Here is an 18465-nt window from a genome sequence, read left to right as displayed (position 1 = left end):
TATCTAGGAACAGTCATGTTCTTTCCTACTTTATTTCTTTGTTTCATTCAGTAAGTTATTTTCTTCCCTGTAGCATGAATCTTAGCAGGTCTTAATAAAATCAAACCTGGAGCCAGGTATTGGGGTGAATGCTGAAACATCAGAGAAACAGAACCAGCCAGTTTCCTCACCTTGCCAATTCCTCAGCTGATCCTCTTTCCTCAGACTGGATGCTTCTGAGTCCTCATCCAGAATGAATCTCCGTTGAACGGCTGCTCAAAAGCCTAAAAGCTTAACCAAGGTCAAAAGCTTAACCAGTCTCTAGTTCTTGGGGAAGGGTTTTTGTTTTTGTCTTTTAGGAGAATGAAGGCTAAGGAATCTGAAGAACACTGGACAAATGAGACAACTAAAGAAAAAGGACAAATCATCTGTCCCAGGAAAAAGAGTAAAATGGCCTATTGGTATATCATCTACAAAATTTCACAAATCTTCCTAAATGTTTGTTCCTGCTCTTCTCTAAAAACTTAATACTATTGGTCTTCTTGTAGTCCCAGTTCAATTAAAGTTTAAAGCTGACTTTGGAGTTGGAGAATGGCTCTCTCCTCCTTTAAACTCAAGCATGTTGTTAAAAGGAAAATGAAAACTCCCTGTATCATACCAGAAGAAAGAGCCATCTTCTGACATGGGACAGGAGAAAAACCAAATTAATTAAGGAACTATTCTATTACTAATCTCAATTCTTTGATTCTATTCTGATTCTTTAAACTTTTCTTAAAGTATGAATTTTATATCAAAATTTATAAGATATGTATAGATACACACACACACACACACACACACACACACACACACATATATATATATATATATATATATATATATATATATATATAAAACTTTGTTAAGATAGTAATGGTCATATAGAGTACTAATTAATTCTAGAAAAAAGGCTTCGATTAGCTGCCTATACATGTCTTTGTGTTCGAGTCTCTTTTCAGTTTTCTGCAGGAAATCACGGCCAGGCCTAACATCAACTGAAATCTCCAGGAAGAAGATGGGGCCCCACAACAATAATTCCACATGGAAAATAATATCACTAAGCTGACAAACATCATCTACAGATCAGCTTTGGACTACAAAGTGCTTAGAGCAATTCTGAGACGGCTAGCTGAGACTTCAAAGACTACTTGAATAAGAACTTCCCTGAACTTTGGCATTATGGATAACAAAGAATATAGTTACCTTTCCTAGAATTTGACAATTAACCCAAAATTTTTCTTTTTATAATGGGCTAATAAAGATAACTTCGCCCATACCCCGCAGGAAGCAATTTTAAGAATACAACACCCACGTTCCCAAAGGGGTGGTGTGGGGTGGGTGGTTTTTTTGGTCTTTTTATGAGTATTGGGTCTGGGATAGTTTTCATTGTTTAGGAGGGTTGGTTACAAGTTGTTAGGAAAAGGGCTAGGCAAAAGGTGCTTTAAAAAAAAAAAAAGAAAAAAGAAAAAGACAATTGCGGCGAGCTCCTCGACCAGCAAGGAAGAACGACCACCATTCTAGGATTCTTCTCAGATCACACTTTATTGGAGCACCTCTTGGTTGAGGGAGAGCGGGAGGTGAGGGGTCCCAAGAAGCAAAAGGCAGCTGCTTATATAGGGAACCAAGCGAACAGGTCAATCTGTGATTGGATCCCACCAGAATGCAAGCACGGGGAGCCACGGGATAAGCTGAGGACATAAGGCCAAATTACCATATACGCGCATGTGCAAGCCTCGAGGCGCGCAGCCCAGCAAGCATAGCCAAATATGGAGTTGTTTACAGCAAAGCTGTCAGGAAGTCGGCGCCGTCTTAGAATGGCGGCTCCCTACAGACAATTACTAGTTTTAAATACTTTACATTGGATTGGATTGTTTTATATTGTATACAAATTATTATTATTATTGAGATTGATATTGTTAGAATATACCATACACATATTTCTAATCTTGCTCGAGATATTGTATTTATACCATTCATTTAACAATGTAATGCAATTTGCTAATCCTTGAATGTTGGTATTACCAACTATTAGGATATATAGAAATGAAAGTTAGTGGTTAGACATTACAATTGAACTTGTAGTCATATTAGGTGTGTTTTCAAGACCAAACAGATACATTTTAGATAGACAGGTCATCTTCAAACCCTTCAGAGATCTACAGAATATGGCATTTAAAATGTTTTAATAACTTAGGAATTTTTCTTTTTTGCTATGACTATGAGACATGTTGGCTCCTGGCAGTACCAATCTACTTCAGAGAAAATATGGGCATTGAGGAAACTGCATATGGAGTTAACTTTCATTGTGGCAAAAGTTAGCCACTGGACAACAAAGTATCCTCGAATCAACTGCTGACAAACAGGACAGACAGGACATGAAACAAAGGACTATCAATTCTTGCCAAAACAAGTGTGGTTGTGACTTTAACAAAGGGCATCTTCTGAAGCCAGGACAATATGGCACCATCCCTGAAGTGAGTGGCCTTTGCAATCTGTAAAAGATACCATGCCCTTTTCTTTGAAGGCAGCTGAACAGGGAATGGGCCAATGACTTCTGATGTGCAATGGAATAGCAGATAAAACAGTTATTCTTGAAGAATAACTAAGCTCACCCCTCTCAATAGTAGGCTGGCATTTAATAGAGGGATGTGGAGAAGAACAGGATGCCAAGATGAAGCCACATATACACAGCCAAGAAAAATGGACAGCTAAATTGAAAAAAAAAATCAATTAATTTCCGGAATTTAAAATCCTGAATCATGACATGACACTAATGGAATTCAGGTTTTTCTGGTACATGGACTGCTCTCACTAAATGTGAGGTCAAACTGTTGACCTTGTATACATCCTAGTTCACAAATGAGTCTGTCAGATACACTAAGCCTATAGGCTGAAGATGATGCCCCAACACTGCGGAGAAACCTTAGATGACTGTCCAGGCAGCTGGCTGTTTCTGTCAACTCACTTTTTTTTTTTTTTTTTTTTTTTGGAAGCTGCTAGCATGCACTTCCTGTTTTTATTTTTTATTAGGTAGTATTATTTCCTTCTTGGGTCTCTGAAGGAGTTGAAGATCAGTTAGTTATAGTTATAATTATCTTTGTTAAGGATTTCAGGAAAACTCACTGAGAGCTGTAAGTGTATAAATTTGAAAGACGTTATAAGACAGTTCTGTTAGCAATATAAGTTAGGATAGAAAGTGAATCAGGTACATTTTGGACTTACCAAAATAGGATAGATAATGGAATTATTTTATTTTCTCTGAATTTGTCAAATGCAAATGGACTAGACATTGTTTAGGTATTTATTGTTTGTATATATGGTATATATAGTTATTGTACTTTTGCTTATAGTTTTTCTTATATTAGTTATAACTTTTTTCCTTTTTTTCTTTTTATTAAAATAGAAAAGGGGAAATATAGTGATATTTTATTTGTATTGAAATGTGATTTTATTTGTATGTTAATAAAGTTGACTTGAGGTCAGAGCAAGCCAGAGCAGAAGCTGGGCGGCAGTGGTGCATGCCTTTAATCCCAGCACTTGGGAGGCAGAGCTAGGTAGATCTCTGTGTGCTCAAGGACACAGCCAGCATGGCAGACACACACCTTTAATCTCAATACCAACCATAGAAGACCTGGAGGTCTGTACAAACAGGCAGTGAGAGGAGGTCATGTGGCTGGGTTTACAACCAATGAGAAAACAGTACAGAAAGTCTATAAATAGACAGGACACACAGAAGTAGGTCTCTTGTGGAGAGGAAGGACAGCAGAAGCAGTGAAGGGTAAGGTTTTCCGCTCTTGTTCTGACCTTGGGGTTTTTAACTCTGTAATTGGTTCTGTGTTTCTTATTTAACAAGATGGTTACATCTACACCAGAATGAATCTCAGCTGAACTGTTGCTCAAAAGCCTAAAAGTTTAACCAAGGTCAAAAGCTTAACCAGCCTCTAGTTCCTGGTTCTCACACCTTATATACTTTTCTGATTTCTTCCATTACTTCCTGGGATTAAAGGCATGAGTCACCATGCCTGGCTGTTTCCAGTGTGGCCTTGAACTCACAGAGATTCAGGCAGATCTCTGCCTCTGAAATGTTAGGATTAAAGGCATGTGTGCCACCATTTTCTGACCTCTATATCTAGTGGCTGTTCTGTTCTCTGACCCCAGATAAGTTTATTGGGGTGTACAATATATCAACCACACTTCCCAACGTTCTGGGCTAGTTCCTAACCATACACAAAACAGGAACCTGAAGGACCATTTTGTGAAGCAAAGTTTAGTGGTCACCTTTCTATGGGTCCTGCATGTCCAGTTGACCAAGCAGTCCAGGAAAGAACAGTTTCTTGCCCAAATGGCTATTTTTGCCAAGGTGAAGATAAATTCCATATGAAGTATCTTCAATGCCCATCCTCCTCTCTGAAGTAAATCAGTGTTGCCAGGAGCAGACTTGTCTCACTGTCCAGAAAGTCTAATTTTAAAAGTATTTTAAATGCCATATTCTGTATGTCTTTGAAGTATTTGAAGATTACCTATCTATCTGAAATATCTCTATGTATATCTAGAAGACTTAACTAACATGGCTATGAGTATGATTATCATAGATGACTAATCATTAATCTATTTTTAATTATCCATTTCAATTTAAAATGAGCTATACAAACATAATACCTTAAACACAAGTAGAAATATACACACAGTATAACAAAATTAACTTTAAATTTGTATCAATAGACTAAAATCTATACCAATGTAAAACATTTTAAATGAGTTGTTGCTCTTTAGAAGTAAGTTCCTTAATCTACCCTTTCATCCTATTATATCTATATCATATCCCCTTTTCTTCTTTAGAAAGAGATTGCATTTATAATCAACCTGCTTTAAAGAAAAATATTGGTTTTTTTATGTCCCACACCAGAGGGTTCTTCTGATTTGGGACATAAAAATCTCTTAACCTTTTGTTTTTTTTTTTTTTTTAGCAATATGTCTGGGTTTAGAGAAGGAGTGAGCCAATTCCATCTCCAAAGCCCAAAGCCAGCTTGATAATTTTGGGAAGTTGGGTGTAGTTTTTCTTACTACTTCCTGCTGGAGGGGGGCGCTGTACCTTATGGGGACATAAAGAAAATTTTAGGATTATGGAGTAGTCCATGAGGGTAAACCTCTGAGCCAATTGCCTTGAAACGATTATAGATGTTGGATCATCTGAGCCATGGTGTCATTGGAGACCTTTCAGGTGGTCTTGGCTGATCAAACCTGATGTATCTTAATCTAGAACAAATCCACAATCTCTGGCTTTCTGTGGAAACAAAAGCAGAGATTCTTTTCCAAAGCAACATATCCTTATATCCAAATTTTGAAGTCAAGGTACCTTTAAAATTTACATATTTGTTTAACTCAACAGTTTTTATGATCAAATCTTTTTCTGTAATTGAAAATCCCAAAGACAAGACAAACCAGATTCTCTGTGTAATATCCATCTTTGTAAGACTGAAATGCCACTGTGGCTGCTGGCTCCGCCCACCTCAGCTTCCCAACATGGAGGTTTACTGCCAGCTCTGGGTCTGGAGCCATGTGTACCATCAACTATCAGAAATAGTTCTATCAAAGCAGTGCATAGCCCAGAAACTTTTTTTTTTTTTTTTTAACTAACAAAGGCTAAATCTACCACACAGCGAAGTAAAGTGCCACTTGTAGACTCCTCATTCCTGCCACACTGCAGGTCAGACAAACACACCAGGAACCCGCCATAGTAGCTCAAACCGGCAGGCTGCCACTAACTTGAGAGAGACAACTAGGAAGCTGTTTTTAGCTCCATTTTAGAATCTTTTTTCTAAGGTTTTAGGTGGAAACTTGTGCCCCACATTGGGCACCATTTGTAGTTAGAGTTTTCCTGCCTGGCCCACAGTCAGGACAAATGTCTCTCACCACCAGGCCCATAGACACTCTTACCCTCTAGGTCCATAGATGCTCATAACCAACCAAGTAAACACACAGAAACTTATATTGCTTACAAACTGTATGGCCATGGAAGGCTTCTTGTTATCTACTTCTTCTATCTTAAATTAACCCATTTCTGTTAGTCTATACTTTGCCACATGGCTTGTGGCTTACCAGTGTCTTTACATGTTGCTTTTCATGGCGGCAGCTAGCGGTATCTCTCTTCAGCCTTCTACTTACCAGAATTCTCTTGTCTCTTGTCCTGCCTATACTTCCTGCCTGGCCACTGGCCAATCAGAATTTTATTTATACAGAGCGATATCCACAGCAACAATTAATTTTTCCAAAGGTGGTAAGAAATGGAAAGCCACAGTGGCCACACTTCATAGAACCCATGTAGGATAAATATAGTAAAAGCCAAATTCATACATATAACAGTAATGCTTTTGAAAATTAAATATAAGGAAAACAACCAGGAAAAAAACAGAAAGAAAGAACATGAAAATACATCCCATTGTAAAGAATATTCTACTTCTCAGCTATAATAAATAAGGTTGTTATGAAGCTTTTCTTGCTAGTCTTTTGGTGCAAATGCATAAATACATATTTCTGTAGGGTATGTGGCTAGGAGTATAATTTTTTTCTTTCTCTCTTTTTGTTTTGTGTTGTGTTTTGTTTTTGTTTTTGATTTTTTGTTTTTCAAGGCAGGGTTTCCCTGTGTAGCCCTTGCTCTCCTGTAATTTGTTCTGTAAACAAGACTGCCACAAACTTACAGAGATTTTTCTTCCTGTGCCTCACCAGTGCTGGAATCATAGGCCTGTATTTTTTCATCTCTTTTAAGTGTTCTTTTGTTCCTCCTCAGTGTTAAAATGGTAACCAAAGGTGTTATCTCTTGGGTTCTTGGTGTAAGTCATTTATTTTTCAAGAGAAACTAGAAGAGAATGAAAGAGCGTTTTTGAAGGGCTGAAAGAAAACACCCACCATCCTGGAATTCTGTATTTAGCATAATTACACAGTAAAACGTGGATGTTTTGGTATATATATTTTCACTCACACCAGAACTGTAAGAGTAATTTTAAAATTTTTATTTGAAATAAAAAGCATTGCAAATTAATGCAAACAATTGCAGGAAATACTGAACAGGAATGTAAAGCACAGCCTAGTTAGGCTCATATGGTCAGTCAAGAGCCAATACAAACAGTACACAGTGAAATAGCTCTTGCTAACAGTCATTATGATGCTGAAGGTTGAAATTCAGTCTCTTCTCAAAAGGCTAATGTATTAGAGGTTTGGTCCTCAGATAATAGTGCTATTGAGAATGAGTGAATCCTGAGAAAACTAAAGGGGTCATCAACTGATTGATCAATATGTCAATCCACTGATGAGTTTCTAGATGAATTGATTATTGTGGAATGAATCCTACTGGATAAAAATGTCACAGACATTCTGTGGCTTTGGTGTTTTCTCTGTCTCTGTCTCTCCCTTCTGCAGCAAAGTAAACAACATTTATCTGACATGTTTTTACCTATGATACTGTGTCTTCACATATAAAACAGAAAGTCAATGGACATAAACTATAGCCTTTGTATTTGTGGGTCCAAAGAACCCTTTCCTCCACTAAGCTGATTGGCTTGTGGCTTTTTTGTTATATCACCAATAGGGAAGAAAGTACAATGAGGACCATATTAATGATGCTGAATTTATAGACTTACATTTTGGAGCTGTAACATTTATTTCAACAATAATACAAGAAACTGTGGTGTTAAAATGACACAAGTACAAGAAGCTATAACATAATAAATTACATTGGGCCATATTAATTTAAAAATCCATGTTGTAATACCTTCGGTTGCCACTAGGGAGGAGCAAAAGAACACTTAAGATAGGTTAAAAATTACACTCTTGGCCAAACACCCCATGGAAATAAACATTTGCTCATTCATGTCAAAGGACTAGCAAGACCATTTTCATAATAAAATTATTTATAATAGTAGATAACTAGATGTAATGCAAAGACAATCAGCAGTAAAACATGCAAGTCATGAAGTAACCATTGAATGTGTTACAGCAAAGAGAACTGTCACAGAAGAATCTCATAAACAAAGATCTGAGAGAGAGAAAAAAGCCAGATGGAAAACTGTATATAATGTGCCTCATGCCTGTAGCAACAGCACTTTATAGTCTGAGGCATGAGGATCATGAATTCCAGGTCATCCAAGGCTGCATACCAAGACTGCATCAACAGAAATATATAAGGCATGGTTACATTTAGTTTAAAATGAGTCAAAAGTAATAGGTGGTTTTAAAAATCTGGAGACCAGTTAACACTGGGAAAGCTGGAGGGATATTAATAGAGAAGGCAGCGTGGGGCTTTTTAAGTGCTGGTAATCTTAGGTATTTTCGTATGAGTTGGTGGCCTTGTGGTTATTTGCTGAAAATCTCTTGAGCCATACACTTGTGATTTGGGCTATGACATCAATTCGTTTGATAGGGTAAACAGATTATGAGAACTTTTTCATTTAGAGTTATTTTTTTAAGATGTGGGATTTGGAGAACTAAATGAAATTAAGAAGTGTTTTGGCTAATATGCAAGCTGTATCACATGGAAATTCTATTTTCTTGTTTGTCCTCAGAATAATAAAAAGTCAGGTTAGTTTTCCATTTTAGCTTCCATCCAGTGAAATCAAAGTGTGCATGATTGCTCTCTTCTCCTCTGGCAGCAAATGCTGTCCCTTGATGTGGTTTTGTAGCACTTCCATGAACCAGCAGTGAAAGGGGAATTGTATTATAAGATACCAGTCTGCAACATGGCCATGGGAGAAAAAAAAATGTGTTTCTAGCTTTACATTTGGTTCTAGTCTAATCAAATCGCCTCAAGCATTTCCTCCAGGGATGGCAATGTCCATTAATCAAGAAAACCAAGTGAAAAGTAGTCCACAAATTTTGTGCTAGGTTTTCCTCAGTTATGACATCACCTTTGACAATGACAAGAAAAGCAAAATTCAGACTTTCTCTTCTGTAAACATATGTTACTGAAACATGTATCATGAATCATCCTGTTAATAACATTAGAGAAGAACAGATCAAGCCAAAACAATGTGGTTTAGAGCAACCTGCCAGGAGAAATATTTTAAAGTACCCCTCAAGAGCTGCTTAACTTGATTTTGTCTCCAACACTGTGGGGTTTAAATTCAAGTCTAACACCCAGTTGACTATTTCCTGGCAGTCTGATGGCTCCAAGAGATGAAGTAGAATGAGCAAGGTTACACTTAGTGCACTCTTTCTCACCATCTTATAATTCAAAAGATCCCAAGAATGCAGGTCTGTGTGTTCCATCAGCGACCCTGTCAAAATTTTAAGATTGTCTTCTACTCTTAATGAGTCTAAAGCTGTTGTTCTATCTACCAAATTCCCCAAATTATAAAGTGTGTTCTATTACACAGTGCAAAAAGCATCATGGGATTGCAGAGAATGATCTTTGCTGGGCCAAATATTAAAAACTGAGAAAAAATATACTGAAAGCCTCAGCAAACAAACAGTAGGGAATCTCGTGGTGTTCAGAAGACAGAATGCAAAAATCATTCCAGGAATTTGATTGAAATAATCTGTTTAAAAGATGACACTACATATTGAGCAATAATATGCAAACTTCCCCCCAAAAGACACAGCAATCAGTAATAGAAATGTTATTATGGAAATCGCCTCATGTCAGTGACTGCAACAAGCATTTAAATAATTTATGTCATTAGTTTTCATAAAATTCTTGCATTTAAAACACATACAGTGTTGCTGAGTTGGCTCCGTAGTAGTTAAGAACATTTGCTGCTCTTTCAGATGATCTGGGTTCAGTTCTCAGCATGAATATGGTGTCTCATAACCATGTGCAACTCTCATTTCAGGGGTTCTGATGCCCTCTCCAGGCTTCTGTAGGATCAAAGCACACCCATAGTGCACATACATATACACAGGCAAAGCATTCATGTGTACATAATAAATGAATAACAAATATACATATGTGTGTTACATTTTTATGAAGCTATATATACATACATTCTCTCTCTTTCTTTCTCTCTCTCTCTCTCTCTCTCTCTCTCTCTCTCTCTCTCTCTCTCTCTCTGTCTGTGTGTGTGTGTGTGTGTGTGTATGTGCGTTTAAAGAATAGAGACTAAAACAGATCATAAAATCTAGCATAGTATTTAAGTTACCAAGAGACAAAAATAAGAGAATATATAAGATACCTAGGTCTGTCAGATGACTAACCATGCTCCTAAGTTTTTTGCACAGTCATAAAGTAATTTGTTTCGTGTTCCATTAGGTCCAGTTAAAGCTTTCCATACTAAATATTAAAATACTTGGCTATTAAAATGACTTGTCCTTATTTAAGGATGAAATGTATAAATAAGAAATACTGGATAGTTAGTCATCTATAATAATCAAACTTGTAGTTATGCTAGGCATGTTTCCAAGGTAAAACAAAAATATATTTTAGACAGATAGGTGATCTTTAAATACTTCAGGGATTTACAGAATATGGCATTTAAAATGTTTACTAACCTAAGACTTTTCATGACAGTGAGACACATCTGCTCTTGGCAGCACCAATTTACTTCAAAAAAAGATGATGTACATTGAAAAACCTCCATATGGAATTTGCTTTTGTTGTGGCAAATTTAGCCACTGGGCAAGAAACTGACCTTGCCTCAACTGCTGACAATAGGTTGTCAAAATTTGACAAGCAGGACACAAAAGAAGGCAACTACCAAACTTTGCCAAAACAAGGTAGGACAGTCCTTCAAAATTTCTGCCTCCCAGAAAAGTCTATCAGATATTCTAGGCCTGTAGGCCAAGGATGGATGCCCCAACATTGCAGAGGAACCTTGGATGACTGTCCAGACAGTCAGCTGCTTCTGTCATTTTCATTTCTGTAGTTTGAAAGTTGTTTGCTCTGCACTTCCTGTTTATTCAGGTAATATTATATCCTTCTTGGGTCTCTGATGGAGTTGAAAATGAGATCGTTATAATTAGTTTTCCTTGTTACCAAATTCAGAAAAGAAACTCATAAAAGAGGTATAAGGTTGAGAGACATAAAAGCTTAAATTGTTCATCTAAGAAAATATTTTGAGGCCTAAGAAGGTAGTGTTGGGATGGTAATATAAATTATGATGGAAAACGGTTTAGGTATAAAACTGAATCATCAATAGTAATTAATAATAATAATAATAATAATAATATTAATATTAATATTAATAATAGAGTATTTTCTCCAATATGCCAAATACAAATGGGCTGGACATTGTGAATATAATTCTTAACTGATAATTATTATTATATGTAGTCTTATTATGTTAGAGTTAAAACCTTTCCTTTTTATTTAGACTAAAAGGGGGAGATGTTGTGGGATATTGTACACTGTGTAATGATATATTGCTGTGATTTGTTTAATAAAGAGATGAATGGTCAACAGTTAGACATAAGGTATAGGTGGGATTTCCAGTCAGAGAGAAGATGTCAATGAGATATGTAGGGAGTCAGACATACAGAATGAGAGGTAAAAAGCCATATAGTAAAACACAGATTAACAGAAATGGGTTAATTTAAGTTATAAGAGCCAGTAGGAATAAGCCTAATCTATAGGTCAAGCTTTAATAATAATAATAATAATAAACAAAGGCTTGTCATTGTTTTGTGTGACCATGAGCAAGTACATTAATTTTAGTAGCTTACATTTTTCTCATAAATAAATGAGGATATTTGAGTATTCTAAGCAATATATTGATGATTAATTGAGAGTGACATTATCCCTAAGTATGAGGAACTACCACAGTTTGAACTTTGGGCTTCTTCACATTATAATATCCACACTCATGACCCCTTATTCTTTTTTATGGTTGAGGCTAAGGAAACTGGTAGCTTTCAATCTCCACTTTCAATTACTCAGCCTTGTAGTTGGTCCCAAACACTTATTACTTTACAGCATATTATTTGGCCCTGATTCATATGCCTGTTTTATTCTAGATTTCAGTATTCAGAAGAACTGTGCTCCTCTACTCTCAGCATTGCTACTCAATCATGAGCTATCATTAGAACTGGTGTTATTACAACTGCAAATCCACTTAACACATAAATACATTTAAAAAGGTCATGTGCAGCATGAATTGCTCTGGTGCTTTACAATTATGGTTCAGTGCCTTCCACAAAAATTATACCCGTGTGTATTGTGTGTGGAAAGGCCAGGGAAAGAGTTTAAATAATGATTTTTTTTTTACTTTTAAAATCGCAGATATGTATATACACAAACACACAAAGCTATTTTTTGCCCCTGCACATCTGGTAGGATTCTGAGTCACAGCTCGCACTTGGTTCAGTTGGGCAGGAACTGTTTTCTCAAAATGTTAAGCATCATCGTTGAGAATCTGTTCAAACATAATATCAAAAGGACTTAGATAACACATATATAAGTGCATTTCTGAGACTAACGGAAACCTTATGGAATTGTAATTAATTACAAGAAAAACAATAGCTACTATATTTACATATTCCGAATTTCCTCTAAGAAGAAGAAAAGCATCTGAGATAAGTTTTCTTCAAATTCCAAGAGTAACAAGATTTCCTTTTTACCAAAATATGAACATCCAGTGTGTAATTCTGATCCACCATACATCTGGTGCAGTTTTTTTTTCTATTCTACGTGAATTGATAGCCTTTTTTGTATCAGCTTTTTAAAAATCATAGGCTGTGAAGAGACACCAAGTTGAAAATACACATAAGGTACCATTGAGATTAAAAATAGATTAAAATAGTTGGAAGAGATTCTGTCTTACATAATCTTATGCATGATAATAGAGACACAAAAATTATCTCCCATGATCCTCCACAGCCTGGTGTATAAAAGAACACGTAACATATTGAGTTTAGTCGAACTGTACTAACTTAACACATAGCTTTATAGTGTGTGCCCTCATACTATCTAATTATCTCTATTCATTTCATCTAAAACAGAATAAAGCTGGCTTATAATCATTATTTTTTTAAAATTTATTCTTAATGCAGTGAAGACTCAAATGTTTTAAATAATAAGCTTGCTAATTTGTTAATTTTCATTATCCTATATTCTGGATACTTTGGGTTAAAATTGTAATTCAACACCATCATCCTCTCCAATTTGGAAGCAATGTGTGTTTCAATTGACACTTAGTGTGATCTGTGGAATATCCAATGCCACAAATTTTTTCTGCTCACCTTTTGCTGCTGCACAACACAATCAACATATTAGACATATAAAGACAATGATTCTCCAGGAATTTTCTTCCATTTAGTTGGAATGAAATAAAATATGGATAATAACTCTAAAGTAAAACCTAGAGTTAATCTATTTTTGCATCCCTTCCCCATGTATACCAGAGGACAGGGAGAATTATGAGTACAGATAACTAAAATTTATCTCCATCACTTGGAACTGTGGGAAATATTCAACATACCACTGTATTCACCTGAGTAGCAATAGACATAATGAGTAGAACTTTTGTTAGTCAGTGTAATTGGTAGAGTGGGTTCTTCTCTGCTTCACTCTGTAAAACTGCAATATGTTCACTCCTTATACATTTCATTCAACTATAACCTTTGTTTGTATTTATAATTATTTGACAAAGAGTTGAAAGTAGGTATTTGGGGGAAGCCAAGGAAGCCTTAAGTGAATGATACAGAGTGGATGGAGTACTAAATATTCATGTACTCTTTGACATGGACATAGTCTTGTCTCGAACCCTAATATCTTAGATCCATTGGAGTAGCAAAGCCTTTCCCAACAGAATCCCAATGGGATGGGAAGGCCTTCTTCTGGTCTGATTCTGAATGCTCACTGTTTTACTAAAGATTGATCAGTACTTTCAATAACTGGCAACTGTACCTTTCTCCCTCTGTATCACTGCATTCTGAAACTGCTGCCCTACAGAGACTTCATACCAAGACTAGCTAGCCCCTCTTCCTGTGCTGTATATAATAAACATACTGAGGTTTCAGGTTGTTGCCTAGTTGATGCCATTCTATCAGAAAAATCACAGCCCACTTGATCCCAGCTTTTCTGTGATCAGTGTTTCTGTTCTTTCACTACATCAACACCCTGGTCGAGCCAGATAATATCTACAAGGAACATGGCAGAGATTATTCTAAATAACTTAAGGATAAAAGAAGAAATCAAAACAAATTGCATATGTCTTGACTTTATCGAATGTCAAGCTACTTTTTATTGGCACATAAGAGTACTTTGCTCTATGTACTTAAGAACTTTGGGAGAATAATCAACTATTGAAGGCAACAGGAATTTCTAGAGACAAGAAACTAGAAGAAAATTTAAAATTGGAATTTTTTCTTTTTCCAAACCTTATACATTCTAACCATTCTTGTATTCTAGATGCCTTGAAAAATTCACTCTTTCTCAAGATCATTAAAAGTTATCTAAACTCTTATATTTCTGGTTGTGAACCTAGTCTTTAATGGCTGAGCCATCTCCCCAGCCTTGTCCCCCCAAAAAGATGTTTTCAATTTGGAAAATAGCAGGTAAAGCTGATGGAAAGTGAAGTTTGTCCTGGAACACAGTCTGTTCTTTATACAGAGGCAGGAAAAAATAAATATTGTAGAATATATTTGTGTATAATCAATCTCTTTGCTTGTATTTTTCTACTAGTATTACTATTATTGAGCATAAACATAAGAAATATTTAAATGTGTTTAAAATAGTTATTGTGCCTTTTGGTGACTATATCATATAAAAACAGAGCCTTGCATGTATTTTATAAAGGCATTTTGTGGAGAGAGAACTGTATGATGTATTGCTAGGAATGTCTTTCTGTATGCTATGAAGGTGATGCTCTGATTGATTGACAAATAAAACACTGATTGGCCAGTAGCCAGGCAGGAAGTAGAGTGTAGGTGGGAAAAGGAGAGAAGAGAATTCTGGGATATGGAAGGCTGAGTCAGGAGATACTGTGAAGCCACAGCTGTCATGAGAAGCAAGATGTAAGGATACTGGTAAGCCACGAGCCTTGTGGCAAGGTATAGATTTATAGAAATTGGTTAATTTAAGATATAAGAACTGGATAACAAGAAGCCTGCCACAGCCATACAGTTTATAAGTAATGTAAGTCTCTGTGTGTTTACTTGGGTCTGAGCAGCTGTGGCCCAAGCAGGACTGGAGAAAACACCAACTACAATGTATCTTATTTATTAGTGTCTCAGCTAATTCTGTTTGCTTTATTCACTTACACATTTGAACTCTGAGCCTCCATTTATACTTTTCATGTATAAATTTGTATATTTTCATGTATATTACAAATCTGAGTAGCAAGACTGCTTTTTAATTTTTTGACAAAACATATCCAGAGAAAGTGTAAGAAGACATGTATTTGGAGTGTTTCTCAAGCCAGATTTTTACTGAAGTAACAAATTGTCTTAGCCATTGCTCACTGTTATCAGAACACAGCTTAGAAAACAAGAAGTGAAAGACAATATAAAGGACAAACTGCTGGTGTCCATGTCACAGGAGCAGTAGGTAGCAATTGAAATTTAAGGTGTCAGCTCATCAAGAGACAACTCCATGATGGGTGAATCTCAGACAGGCAATGCCCTGAGACCACAAACCCCAGAATGTCTTTTGCTTCTGTTGTGCCTTTACATGTTTGCCCCTGACATCTATCTCTGGTATTTGGCATGATGTGAATGGGTGTGAGGAGATCCCCACTGCCTATAATGTAGTATGTTTATCTCATGGAAACATCCCATTCTACTGTACATTTTTACCGGTGGGATGTTATGAAGATGATTTCTTCCTAAGATGTACTGTCTAAATGGTGATAATAATAATATTAATTTAAATAGACTTTTGATGGTTAAAAATATAAACAAGGAAGTGTCATAGTTCCACAATGAGTTTCTATTGAGGAACTGTATAGACTGTGGCTTAGGTTAAAGATTAAGAAAAACAATTGAGTCCCAATTAGCCCAGCCAGCTTAAATTCATTTAACCTTATTGTTGGAATATGTGTTCACAGGTTATGGAGTACATCACAGCTGAAACAAAGCTTTGAAAATAACTTAAAGTTAGACTAAGATATTTTGTCAAAAAGCTTTGAGGGAAAAAAAAGAAGATAATCTAAAGTTTTAGAAAGGCATTTAGTTGAATGTGTAACTCTTTAGGTCAGGGAAAAAGAACACAGCAGGCTATTCCCCCACCCACTGCAGCTCCAGTTGCAGGCCAGCAGGTAGGACTCTTGCAGGCAGACCTGACCATCACAACCCCACCTGATCCTGTAATCTACAAGCCCCACTTCACCCCCCAAACCCACCCACCCTCTGAGACAGCAATTGCTCCCTGATACACAGACTCTGCTAGTTCCCATTGGACCAAAAGGGCCTTCATCCAGTAACAGATGGAAGCAGATGCAGAGATCCACAACCAAGTGCCAGGGCAAGCTCCAGAAGTCCAGTTGAAGAGAGGGAAGAGGGATTATTTGAGCAAGGGAGGTCAAGATCATGATGGGGAAATCTACAGAGACAACTGAACCAAGCTCAAAGGAACTCATGCACTTTGGACTGACAACTGTGGAACCTGTATGGGACTGGACTGGACCCTCTGCATACAGGAGAGTTATATAGTAGGTTCTGTTTGAGGGGCCCTTAGCAGTGTGATCATGGTCTATCCCTGGTGCATGAGCTGGATTTCTGGATCCCATTACTTATGGTCAGACACCTTGCTCACCCTTGATGCAGCTGGAAGAGGCTTGGTCCTACCTAAATGAATATACCAGGCTTAGCTGTCTCGCCATGGGAGAACTTACCCTGTTGGAGGAGGGGATGAGGGATGGGTTGGAGGTGTGGGGAAGAGGGGGATGAAGCAGCAGGAGGAAGGATGAGAGGGGGATCTGTGGTTGGTATGTAAAATGAATTAAAAAAAGGATGAAATACATTTTTAATAAAAGAACAAAACACCCTAATTGTTACTAGTTAACAAAATTTTCTTGCTAGGATTGGTTGATGACCAAAAGTGATGATTAATTCTTTATAGCCAATTTTGTCATCAATTCCCTGGTATAAAAACTCTTGATGACTGGGTATATGTCCTAAAGATTTAAGATAGAGCTGGCTGATTCTTTTTCATATATAAAAGTTTAGATTTGTGATTCCTTTAAGAGTCCTTACAAGATTACCTTTCAAGATAAGTAATAAAGTAATTGGCCTTTTCTTTGTAACTGTAAAACTGCAGCCTGATGGTAAAAGAACTGACTGAGAAGAGTATCTTTCTTGCCTACATGGTTAATCTATAATAAGTTGCTTGGGTATGAATGTATGTGGGTTCTTGGATAATTTTTTTTCATCTGTAATATGTAAAATGTTTAATAAAATAAGGAATATGGAAAATATGCTGGTTTTTATTTGTATTCATTGTAATCATTCATTTGAAAAAAAGAATGTAACCACATTGTAATTTTTAGATTATGTGAAAGATTTTGCTAGGGTATATAAGCTGTAAGGGAAAGAATAAAAATACAGTTAAAATGGGCTAGAAGGAAAACATTAAGAATGGGAGATTTAAAATTATTTAGAAGGAAAACATTAAGATGAGAGAGTTAAATTGAGTTAGAAGGGAAATATCAATAATGAGAGATTTGGAAGGCAAACATCCAGAATGAGAGAAGGAAATCACTAGGAAAATAAAGAGTAGAGAATGCAAAAGAAGAATAAAGAAAAAGTCTGAAGGAAACCGTCAAGAGAGTATGTGTCTTTTTTCCATAATCCTTTAGATAAAAACATCACGTACACACCTACTCTGTGGATTTCCCTTTGAGTCCTGTGCTTCTGGAGGCTGGTCCCCAAGGCAGTGATAACAAACTAATTGTGAACATTTTATTTCTATTTTCATTTAAGTTTCTATCCTTAGAGTTTATACGTATTGACAGGTGTCCTATAATTATGAATCCAAGACAAATTTTAAAATTTAGACAAAATTTTCATCAACAAACAATATTGATGGAAACCTATCATTGATAAATACAATATAGATTAGTAAAATAAAAAATTAATGGTATGTATTAACTATGAAACAAAATCAGTTCTAAATATAGTGTTTGAAAGAAGCAGTTACAAGTATTGAGATACTTCATTATAATTGTATAACTGGAAATTTTTAAGAGCTGAAGGCATGCTTAAAACTTCCAACTGTTCTTAAAGGAAAAGCATATTGTTGGTTCCTGTTTCATAGCTAATTAAATGCACCTGTGAAAATAAAGCCATAATTTTTTTCTCCTTTAAAATCAGAATAAACCATGGTCCAGAATAGACTGCTTAAATCACAGATTATACAACTTTCTCTATCAATTTGTAAAACTGTTTTCCTCACTATAAACTGCTTGATTCTTTAGGATATCAGACATTGCCAGTGTAACTTTTCCGGTGAATCAGTATTCATCTCACCCTAGAAAAAGCTGAAAGGTCTGAAGGATGTATGATATATGTTCAGCAATATTAAAC

This window comes from Onychomys torridus, chromosome 13, assembly GCF_903995425.1.
Source record: "Onychomys torridus chromosome 13, mOncTor1.1, whole genome shotgun sequence".
Classification (NCBI taxonomy): domain Eukaryota; kingdom Metazoa; phylum Chordata; class Mammalia; order Rodentia; family Cricetidae; genus Onychomys; species Onychomys torridus.
Note: the sequence above shows the minus strand (reverse complement) of the source record.